A 12,847-nucleotide genomic window follows, 5' to 3' on the forward strand; every position below is an offset into this window, starting at 1 on the left:
TTGATAGTTATCACTCTCTTCAGTTAACTTGTCTTCATGTAACTGATCATACTCAGGGTATAGTTTGGACTTCACCTTGCAAACTGCCCACCATTCATTTCTATCTGACTTTTTTGTACTCGAATATGAAGTATAACAAACTTGTTGAGCTTGCGAGGCTAATATGAATGGTTCATATGTTCCAAACCTTGATTTATGATTCACCTCCACAATGCATGAGGCTTTGTCGACTCTTGTTGCAGTTGGATCAAACCAATAACACTTAAATAAAGTTACCCTATTATTTATGCCTAAGTAAGTCAACTTCATTATTTCCTCTATAACACCGTAGTAATCATGTTCATTTTCACCATAGTTGCTACCCTTAACACACACGCCACTATTCATCATTGATTTATTTATACCGTAATCTTTTGTATGAAATTGATAACCAATTACGATGTACCCATTATAACATTGCACAACTTTGGTCAGACCATTTTGTAAATCACATATTCCTTGATCTTTAACATCACCATGACAGACCTACACACAAACATAAACAATGATTGTGATCACGACCAATTAAGTAACTTAGTGTTTTTTACAAGTACATAATATATGTGAGCGTCCTTACCAACTCTTTCAACCACTCAACAAACTTAGTTTCACATTCTTTTTGTACTTTTGCATCAGTGAGATGTGAAACATCTCTTCGCAACTCTAGATCAAATTGTCTGCAAACAACAAATACTTATATTACTGAACCATATATGCACATAAAGAACATAAAAAGATTTATAATTGTGTTGTATCTATATATACTTACTCGATGTATGGGTCGATCGCTGAGCAATTAAAAAGAATATAGATGTGTGTTGTGTATTGCTCTCGATCTACCAAGAGTCTTGATCGACAACTACCAAATGCATGCCCAAGTGGTTGAAATATCGACAGTTTGTCAACTACAGTTACTTGTTCTCCATCATCGTTATGAGGTGGGCATATGTAACATGTTGGAATGTGAGGTTCAAAGTATATATATGAGAAATTTGAAATCTCTTCTAAAGTGTATGTCTCACAAATAGAGCCTTCTACTCTTGCTTTATTACGAACCTTTTTTTTGAGGTCAAACATGTATTTGTCAAAAATATATATTTCAAATTTAAAATATTTGTCATTGAAGAGACAAATATAAGAAAACATATACCTTTCAAATGGGTACATCCACCGATATTGCACAAGACCACTAACCCTTAGTTCATATGGCAAATGTATGATCAAATGTTTCATAACATCAAAAAATGTTGGCAGAAAAATCTTTTTTAGCAGACAAACAGTAGTGATGACAGAATCCTCGAGATTCTTTACATCAGATACTACGACTTTCGATACGCACAATGTTCTAAAAAATCCACTCAACTCAGACAATACCCCCTATATAGGTTTGTCTAACATATCATGGAATGCTAGGGGTATCAATCATTACATAAATATATGACAATCATGGCTCTTCAACCCATATAATTGTCCATCGTCAATCTTCACAGCCTGAGCAATGTTAAAGACATATCTATCTGGAAATCTCAATTGTCTCAACCATTGACATACCTGCTTTATTTGATCAGGTCCAAGCACGTACCTTGCCTTTGGTTTCAATACTTTGCCATTATACTCTTTGAGTTTCAATTCTGGTCTTTTACATATTACTTTTAAATTCATACGGGCCTTCGGATTATCCTTTGTTTTCCCTTTAACATTCATTACTATATTGACTATATTGAATACATTATAAAACACATTTTTCTTCACATGCATCACATCCAAATTATGTCTTATCAATAGGGTCGGCCAATATGGTAGTTCCCAGAAAATAAATTTCTTTGTCCAATTGTGATCCTTCCCAAATCCAAGGAAGGGTGTCAGACTATGGGTATCTGTTAATACATTTGGAAAGTATCACAATCTTCTTAAAATCTTTATGCCAGACAATCTTGTGGGTGAACCTTCCATTTCAGTTGTGCCTACTCGAAACATATTCCTTTGTCGTCGGAACGGATGGTCGGTGGGTAGAAATCGACGATGACACTCAAATTAGCAAGGCTTCCTTCTATGTGTTAATCCAAAAGTTTTTGTATCCTCCATGCAGTACGGACATGCCAACCTCTCATGTGTGCTCCAACCAGATAACATACCATATGCAGGGAAGTCACTGATTGTCCATAAAACAATGACCTTCATATTGAAATTTTGTTTTTTATGGGCATCATACGTGGTAACACCGTCATCCGATAGTACTTTTAGTTCATTAATCAATGACCTTAAATATACATCAAGATTTTGTTCAGGTGAGGTCGGACCAGGGATCAATAGAGACAAGAAAAGATTTGGACGCTTCATACATAAGTTTGATGGAAGGTTGTATGGAGTTACGAATACTGACCAACATGAGTATGGAATTGATCTACCCCCAAATGGATTAAATTCATCTGTACATAGACCGAGTCTAACATTTCTCACTTCCATTGTGAAGTTCTGATGAGTACAATCAAAGTGCTTTTAATCTTCCGCGTCAACAGGATGCGTGATCTTGTCTTCATCATGTCAAACCTTATTTGCATGCCATATCATGTGTTTAGCTATTCTTAAAGACATATACAATCGTTGCAATCTATAAGGGATAGGAAAGTAGCAGAGCGACTTATATGAAACTTCTTTTAATCTCGTGCTACCATTGCCTCTTGTCTTTGGCCTAAACCGAGGATGCCCACATAACGGGCATGATATGTTATTTTTCTTATCCTTGAAATACAACATGCAGTGATTTGGACAAACATCTATCTTTTTATACTCTATACCTAGAGCGTTGACTATAACCTTCGCACGATAGAAATTTTGTGGCAATTTCTCATTTTTAGGCAACATACTCTTCACAATCATACACAAACGGTCAAAACATGATTGACTCAAATTATACTCGAACATCAAATTATTAGTTGAAGAACTGCAGACAAGATAGTGTGACTCTCGCAACTGTTCCAAAGTGGCTCATGAGCATCTCTAAGTAAATCATAAAATCTACTCGCTGCATCGTTTGGTGATTCTTCATCTACTGCAGTTGTTACATCACTAGGACCCATAACAGAACTCAGTTCTGTTTCTGCGGCATCAAATATCAAATTCATATATGGATTATCATGCACCATATTTACCCGTGCATCAAAATTGTTTCTAGATTCTTCACCATGAAACGTCTAATTCTGATAATCGCTCACAAAACCCTTTTTGTATAGGTGATGTCTAACGTCATGAGGTTCTACAAATCGATTGTTCTTACAAATCTTGCAAGGACACCTAATCTGAACTATAGGATCCACTGTACTGACACTTGCCATTGCAAATTCAATAAAACTTTCAACACCATCCATATATTCATGCGATAACTCATTGTCAATTATCCTATGGTACATCCATTCACGGTTTGCAGTCATTTTGTCGTATGATGTTATGAATAGTATCCTAACCAGTTAAAAGAGAATCATCAGAATGCTATGATGAAGAAAATATCAAATTTATCATGCAATATATGATGTCATACAATCACACGAATTATGATGCATGTATTGATAACTTAATATTTTCATGTGCAAACTATTCATAACACGATACATTTATTTGAATCATGCTTTCATTATACAATTTCATATGTAAGTCATAATCAAATTGAAAGTAGCTACATGCAAGCATGGATACAATCACATCAAACATTGCAATACATCAAAATAATTCATATTAAAAAAATGTCAAACATGTACCTGCAACAAACATACTTCAATATTCCGCTAACTACTACCATACCTAGCATGAAATCCGTACTCCAAAAACAAGAACACTTCTATTGTCATACATTAAAATCATGCTCAGCATGATCTCCAAACTTCAACAAAGCAGTCATAGATATCAACAACTAAGTGAGTGTGTGAACAGTAAAGTGTTGCATCCAATAAATTAAATAACATGTGATGCGCTTGCATCACTTACTCACCACGGGTATTTACCTAATTTGCATTATTTTTGTCACTTACTTACCACGGGTGGCGGGACACAAGCGAGATTCGTTGAAAAATCTGCAAGAGACACTGTGTTAAAATGAAGTCACCCTCTGCCGAAAGGAAAAAATTTAGAATAAATATCGAAGTCAGACAGGATTCCGGCGAGGCGGAACGCCTCCTGGCCGTCGACCACCTCTCCGTTCGGCCCAACCGCCCTCGAGTTCGACCGACCAGTCAGTAGGCCAACAGTCAGTCAAAGGCAATGATTGTCCCCCAGAGCGGCAAGCATGGGGTGATGTCGTGGTTCAAGAACCCCACGATCGTCGAGCGCCACCCGACCCATCGCCCCCCTGACAGAAAAAAAAATGAGGCAGGAGGGGCGACCCTCTGCCGAAAAAAAAAATGAGGCAGGGTCGCCCCCCTCCCCTCTGCCGAAAAAGCAGGGGGGCGACCCCCTGCTCGAATAAAAAAATGAGGCAGGGGGGCGACCCCCTGCCGGAAAAAACAAATAAGGCAGGGGTCGCCCCCCCCCCCCCCCCCTGCCAAAAAAAAAAGAGGCACGGGGGTGACCCCCTGTCAAAAAAGCAAGGGGCCGACCCCCTGCTCGAATAAAAAAATTAGGCAAGGGGGCGACCCCGCCCCCCCCCTGCCGGAAAAAAAAGTGGCAGAGGGCGACCCCCTGCCCGAATAAAACAACGAGGCAGGTGGGTCGCCCCCCTGCCGGAAAAAACAAAACGCGACAGAGGGTCCCCCCCCCCCCCCACCGGAAAAAACAAACGAGGCTGGGGGTCGACCCCCTGCCGGAAAAGCAGGGGGGCGACCCTTTGTCAGAAAAAATAAAAGGGGCAGGCACCCCCCCTGTCGAAAAAAAAGAGGGATTTACCTGGGAGACGTCGGGCGGTGGGTGGGAGAAGGCAGACCGTGGAGCGACGGGCGGCGGGCCGGGGAGTGCGTCGGGCGGGCGGGAGAGACGAAACAGGAAAGAGAAAAAGGGCTCTGATTAGGGATTTACGAGACAATTAGTGATAGATTTGGCGACGGCCTAATTTCGTTGCAACTCTATCGTAAATTTACATGACCAGTTAGCGATGAAAGATTTTTGTCGCTAACATCATCGCTACCTAGCGATGGAAAAACTTCTGTCTTCAAATCCGTCGCTAACCATCGCGTGTGTTGTGACAAAAACTTGTCGTTGCTAAGTCGTCGCTAACTAGTGTTGGAGGTAGCGATGAAAGTTTTTCCGTCGCTAGTTTCGTAAATATTACAAATCTTAGCGACCAATTAGTTTCTCTCGTTAATCCGCTGCAACGTTGTGACGAAAAAAATCTATAGCAAATATCCGTCACTAATTGGCAATTTTCTTGTAGTGGCCAGCATTGTCGCGTAGTCCCGAATCCACGCATGCGGGATGGGGCCGATCGGCAACATCGCCTCCCGGATCATACACCCGACCTCGATGCTCACGTCCAATTCCATCAGACGGTCCTTGAGCTCGTTGCCCTTTCTCCTCTATATCTTTCGGTGCTACTTTGGTGAGGCCAGAGACGGGGAAAGAAAAAAGAGAAGACTGAGGAGAAGAAGGAAAAGAGGCGGAAGAAGTGGTGGTTACGACGATAGCACCCGACTACGACTGGTTGCGGATGGGAAAGGGGAGGAGGTGTCACGGCGGCAGTCGGGAAGCCGATTTGGGAGTAATCATAGAGAGAGAAAGGGAGGGAGAGTTTAGCTCCCTGGGTGTGCAGTTTTTATCGAAAATGAGCGATAGATTTAAGATGAATTTTTTTCGTCGCAAAATTTGTTGCTACTTAGCGACGAAAAAATTCTATCGCTTATTCTTAAAATCTTTATGCCAGACAATCTTGTGGGTGAACCTTCCATTTCAGTTGTGCCTACTCGAAACATATTCCTTTGTCGTCGGAACGGATGGTCGGTGGGTAGAAATCGACGATGACACTCAAATTAGCAAGGCTTCCTTCTATGTGTTAATCCAAAAGTTTTTGTATCCTCCATGCAGTACGGACATGCCAACCTCTCATGTGTGCTCCAACCAGATAACATACCATATGCAGGGAAGTCACTGATTGTCCATAAAACAATGACCTTCATATTGAAATTTTGTTTTTTATGGGCATCATACGTGGTAACACCGTCATCCGATAGTACTTTTAGTTCATTAATCAATGACCTTAAATATACATCAAGATTTTGTTCAGGTGAGGTCGGACCAGGGATCAATAGAGACAAGAAAAGATTTGGACGCTTCATACATAAGTTTGATGGAAGGTTGTATGGAGTTACGAATACTGACCAACATGAGTATGGAATTGATCTACCCCCAAATGGATTAAATTCATCTGTACATAGACCGAGTCTAACATTTCTCACTTCCATTGTGAAGTTCTGATGAGTACAATCAAAGTGCTTTTAATCTTCCGCGTCAACAGGATGCGTGATCTTGTCTTCATCATGTCAAACCTTATTTGCATGCCATATCATGTGTTTAGCTATTCTTAAAGACATATACAATCGTTGCAATCTATAAGGGATAGGAAAGTAGCAGAGCGACTTATATGAAACTTCTTTTAATCTCGTGCTACCATTGCCTCTTGTCTTTGGCCTAAACCGAGGATGCCCACATAACGGGCATGATATGTTATTTTTCTTATCCTTGAAATACAACATGCAGTGATTTGGACAAACATCTATCTTTTTATACTCTATACCTAGAGCGTTGACTATAACCTTCGCACGATAGAAATTTTGTGGCAATTTCTCATTTTTAGGCAACATACTCTTCACAATCATACACAAACGGTCAAAACATGATTGACTCAAATTATACTCGAACATCAAATTATTAGTTGAAGAACTGCAGACAAGATAGTGTGACTCTCGCAACTATTCCAAAGTGGCTCATGAGCATCTCTAAGTAAATCATAAAATCTACTCGCTGCATCGTTTGGTGATTCTTCATCTACTGCAGTTGTTACATCACTAGGACCCATAACAGAACTCAGTTCTGTTTCTGCGACATCAAATATCAAATTCATATATGGATTATCATGCACCATATTTACCCGTGCATCAAAATTGTTTCTAGATTCTTCACCATGAAACGTCTAATTCTGATAATCGCTCACAAAACCCTTTTTGTATAGGTGATGTCTAACGTCATGAGGTTCTACAAATCGATTGTTCTTACAAATCTTGCAAGGACACCTAATCTGAACTATAGGATCCACTGTACTGACACTTGCCATTGCAAATTCAATAAAACTTTCAACACCATCCATATATTCATGCGATAACTCATTGTCAATTATCCTATGGTACATCCATTCACGGTTTGCAGTCATTTTGTCGTATGATGTTATGAATAGTATCCTAACCAGTTAAAAGAGAATCATCAGAATGCTATGATGAAGAAAATATCAAATTTATCATGCAATATATGATGTCATACAATCACACGAATTATGATGCATGTATTGATAACTTAATATTTTCATGTGCAAACTATTCATAACACGATACATTTATTTGAATCATGCTTTCATTATACAATTTCATATGTAAGTCATAATCAAATTGAAAGTAGCTACATGCAAGCATGGATACAATCACATCAAACATTGCAATACATCAAAATAATTCATATTAAAAAAATGTCAAACATGTACCTGCAACAAACATACTTCAATATTCCGCTAACTACTACCATACCTAGCATGAAATCCGTACTCCAAAAACAAGAACACTTCTATTGTCATACATTAAAATCATGCTCAGCATGATCTCCAAACTTCAACAAAGCAGTCATAGATATCAACAACTAAGTGAGTGTGTGAACAGTAAAGTGTTGCATCCAATAAATTAAATAACATGTGATGCGCTTGCATCACTTACTCACCACGGGTATTTACCTAATTTGCATTATTTTTGTCACTTACTTACCACGGGTGGCGGGACACAAGCGAGATTCGTTGAAAAATCTGCAAGAGACACTGTGTTAAAATGAAGTCACCCTCTGCCGAAAGGAAAAAATTTAGAATAAATATCGAAGTCAGACAGGATTCCGGCGAGGCGGAACGCCTCCTGGCCGTCGACCACCTCTCCGTTCGGCCCAACCGCCCTCGAGTTCGACCGACCAGTCAGTAGGCCAACAGTCAGTCAAAGGCAATGATTGTCCCCCAGAGCGGCAAGCATGGGGTGATGTCGTGGTTCAAGAACCCCACGATCGTCGAGCGCCACCCGACCCATCGCCCCCCTGACAGAAAAAAAAATGAGGCAGGAGGGGCGACCCTCTGCCGAAAAAAAAAATGAGGCAGGGTCGCCCCCCTCCCCTCTGCCGAAAAAGCAGGGGGGCGACCCCCTGCTCGAATAAAAAAATGAGGCAGGGGGGCGACCCCCTGCCGGAAAAAACAAATAAGGCAGGGGTCGCCCCCCCCCCCCCCCCCTGCCAAAAAAAAAAGAGGCACGGGGGTGACCCCCTGTCAAAAAAGCAAGGGGCCGACCCCCTGCTCGAATAAAAAAATTAGGCAAGGGGGCGACCCCGCCCCCCCCCCCTGCCGGAAAAAAAAGTGGCAGAGGGCGACCCCCTGCCCGAATAAAACAACGAGGCAGGTGGGTCGCCCCCCTGCCGGAAAAAACAAAACGCGACAGAGGGTCCCCCCCCCCCCACCGGAAAAAACAAACGAGGCTGGGGGTCGACCCCCTGCCGGAAAAGCAGGGGGGCGACCCTTTGTCAGAAAAAATAAAAGGGGCAGGCACCCCCCCTGTCGAAAAAAAAGAGGGATTTACCTGGGAGACGTCGGGCGGTGGGTGGGAGAAGGCAGACCGTGGAGCGACGGGCGGCGGGCCGGGGAGTGCGTCGGGCGGGCGGGAGAGACGAAACAGGAAAGAGAAAAAGGGCTCTGATTAGGGATTTACGAGACAATTAGTGATAGATTTGGCGACGGCCTAATTTCGTTGCAACTCTATCGTAAATTTACATGACCAGTTAGCGATGAAAGATTTTTGTCGCTAACATCATCGCTACCTAGCGATGGAAAAACTTCTGTCTTCAAATCCGTCGCTAACCATCGCGTGTGTTGTGACAAAAACTTGTCGTTGCTAAGTCGTCGCTAACTAGTGTTGGAGGTAGCGATGAAAGTTTTTCCGTCGCTAGTTTCGTAAATATTACAAATCTTAGCGACCAATTAGTTTCTCTCGTTAATCCGCTGCAACGTTGTGACGAAAAAAATCTATAGCAAATATCCGTCACTAATTGGCAATTTTCTTGTAGTGGCCAGCATTGTCGCGTAGTCCCGAATCCACGCATGCGGGATGGGGCCGATCGGCAACATCGCCTCCCGGATCATACACCCGACCTCGATGCTCACGTCCAATTCCATCAGACGGTCCTTGAGCTCGTTGCCCTTTCTCCTCTATATCTTTCGGTGCTACTTTGGTGAGGCCAGAGACGGGGAAAGAAAAAAGAGAAGACTGAGGAGAAGAAGGAAAAGAGGCGGAAGAAGTGGTGGTTACGACGATAGCACCCGACTACGACTGGTTGCGGATGGGAAAGGGGAGGAGGTGTCACGGCGGCAGTCGGGAAGCCGATTTGGGAGTAATCATAGAGAGAGAAAGGGAGGGAGAGTTTAGCTCCCTGGGTGTGCAGTTTTTATCGAAAATGAGCGATAGATTTAAGATGAATTTTTTTCGTCGCAAAATTTGTTGCTACTTAGCGACGAAAAAATTCTATCGCTTATTCGGCGCTACATTGCGACGTAGTTTGCGACGAAATTTGGCCATCGCTAATTAGCGATAAATTTTGTGATACAATTTTTTCCCATCATTAATTCCACCTTTAATTTTAATTTTAGCGATGAGTGGTTTTCTTTAGCTAATTTGTCATAAATTTATGACAAAAAAATTATGTCGCAAATTTCTGTCGTTAATTCATGTTTTTCTTGTAGTGTATAAGCATGATTTCATTATTATGAAAGTTTTTTGACTGCCTTATAACACATATATGCATGGTTGAATCACTATGAAAGTTTTTTGACAACCTTAGAACACATATATGCATAATTGAATCACTATGAAAGTTTTTTGACAACCTTAGAAAACATATATAAGCATGATTTCATCACTATGAAATTGTTTGACTGCCTTATAACACATATATGCATGATTGAATCACTATGATTTTTTTTTTACAACCTTAGAACACATATTAGCATGATTTCATCACTATGAAAGTTTTTTGACTGCCTTATAAACATATATATATGCATGATTGTGATACATAACACATTTATTTGACAACCTTATAAACCATATATGCATGCTTGAATCACTATGACATTTTTTTGACAACCTTAGAACACATATATGCATGATTGAATCACTATAAAAAAATTTTGTCAGTCTTAGAATACATCTGAATTCTGTTAATGTCCTTCACTTTATTGCTAGTCTATGTGTCATTCATCCATGTTACTTTGATTGCCTTAGATTAGGTGCATTGTATATAATTTATTTTATTATATTTTGTTTATCAATACTAACCTTTCGGTTCTCATGTAGGATGCTAGAGATAATCAGCGTAGAGGAATTGATGGAGGCATGGATAAAGGGGCAGATCGAGACAATGAAGAGGATTATGCTCTAAATCTTGGCGATGATTAGATTCATGTGTTGAATTTGTTGCACCTTCTTGTTGTTTCAAACAAAACTCTTTGTATATGTTCACTTGTAAATAATTAGAACTTGACGAGGATTATAGTGGATCGATAAAAAAATTTCTCTTGTAACTTATGTTAAATTTGTTTCACCTGCTTTGCATATGTATTTTTTATGTGTACTTTGTTTTTTATACACAGGATATATAAATTATATAACAAGAAAATTTTTCTCGATATTTATATTTTAAACAAATTTTTTTATTTTTATTTTAATTTTTGTGATGGATTACCGACGAATAATATCCGTCACTAATTAGTATCGACCTCCAATTTAGCGATGAATATTTATCCGTCGCAAAACTGAATCGACTGATGTTTTACGACATATTGTAATCCGTCGCAAATTCGTCACTACAATAGTGACGGATGTGTATCTGTCATAAAACTAAATCTCTGCAGATTAGCGACGGCCTCACGATGGATCATGATATTCGTTAATCTGTTGTAAATTAATGACAAAAGTAGTGATAAATATGTTTTGTCATTAATTAGCGACTATGAAATTATGATGAAAGTCATCCATCGTCAACCCGTCACTAAATTGTTCAGCAACAGATTAGTGACGGACTGCATCTGTCGCTAATCCACATATTTCTTTAACCCTAGTGGAGGCATTTGCCTACATTGGGATGCATCTAGCCCCTTTGGATGAAGGTGTGTGTTGGTATGAGATGGCAATGCACAAGTGATGATCAACTATATGATAACCATGTCTAACAAGGATCCTCGAAGAGGAGCTTGGCAAAAAGAAGTTTCGTTGTGCAAGTATGACACTTAATTGAGATAGGCAAGCTAGGTCATTTGGTCTAGCATTGGCATGGGTGTTTGAGGCATGTCAAGCACAAAAAATTGAGTGTCGAGTTTCCTACTCATTATGCCCGTGACACCTAAATTGTGGTGTGATAATACGGATACATGTTTGGCCTTTGATCCTGTCTTGCGCAATAAAAGCAAGCACATAGAAATCGATGTACATTTCATTTGTGACAAAATTGCCAATAGAGAGTTGTGTATGAAATATATATGTTTCATCTAAAGAACATATAGCTGATATCTTAACCATGCCCTTGCCTTCAGAACACCATCAATTCCTCGGTATTAAGTTAAACGTTTGCCCCAAAAGGGTTTGGCTTAGTGGGATGACACCTAGTTTGCTAGGCAGGTAGTCTAGGTTCAAATCCTACGGGCATCAACCTTGTGCAAGCCAAAGCATGGCGACTCCCTGGGGCCCCACAAAATCATTGGATCGAGTCGTTGAAGCTTAGGATCAAAGAGAGAACTATATATAGGCAAAGGAAATCTCTATAGTTACCAAAACAAACAGGAAAGCAGTCTTAGACTCTTAATGATAGAGTTGATAAGGATCCTCACAGACATGATTTCCAAGGAAAGCCCTACGGTTTCCCCCCTGGATTATCCAAATACAAAAAAGCAAGAGATCCTAATCCTCGCCTTAATTGAAGGGATGCATATGCATTCTCTTTAATTAAATAAATTAAAGAAAAGATCTCAGTGAACATTTAAAGAGAGAGAGAGAGAGAGAGAGAGAGAGTAATCGTGGATGTAGGTTCAGTCTGAACTGAACCACATTAAAATCTTTGGCCTTGTATGTTTCTTTGTGTCATTTAAGTAGCTCTACTTCTATAGCTAGATATAAGCGTAAACGTAAAACAATTAAAAAAAAAAAAAGCAACTCAAGCAGTCACCTACCTGAGCAATTTCTTGGCAGGTTAGGTAACTATCTTTAATATTTAAAACCGGATGCATATGGCTAAATTTGCAATATGTTAGGCGTCTATATGTAAATTATCCTACTTTTTAGAGGTAACATTATTATGGTTATTAAAATATCTTGTTTATATGAAGACCTTGGACCACATTTATGTAACTTTTTGACATGAAGCTTCCTTTTTGCCACCTTTAGCATATACGAGATGGTTCCATTGATCCTCCTTCAAAATTAAATGTGGAATAGGAAAGATCGATATCAGACTTTTTTTTAATGAAATATCTAAGGTTGTGATAGTGTAAAGGTGAAAGACAAAATTTAGTTTGCCAATTTGCCCAAGCTTGGTGAGCAATGTAAGA

This window comes from Nuphar pumila, chromosome 11 (genome assembly GCF_984573655.1).
Source record: "Nuphar pumila chromosome 11, dmNupPumi1.hap1.1, whole genome shotgun sequence".
Classification (NCBI taxonomy): domain Eukaryota; kingdom Viridiplantae; phylum Streptophyta; class Magnoliopsida; order Nymphaeales; family Nymphaeaceae; genus Nuphar; species Nuphar pumila.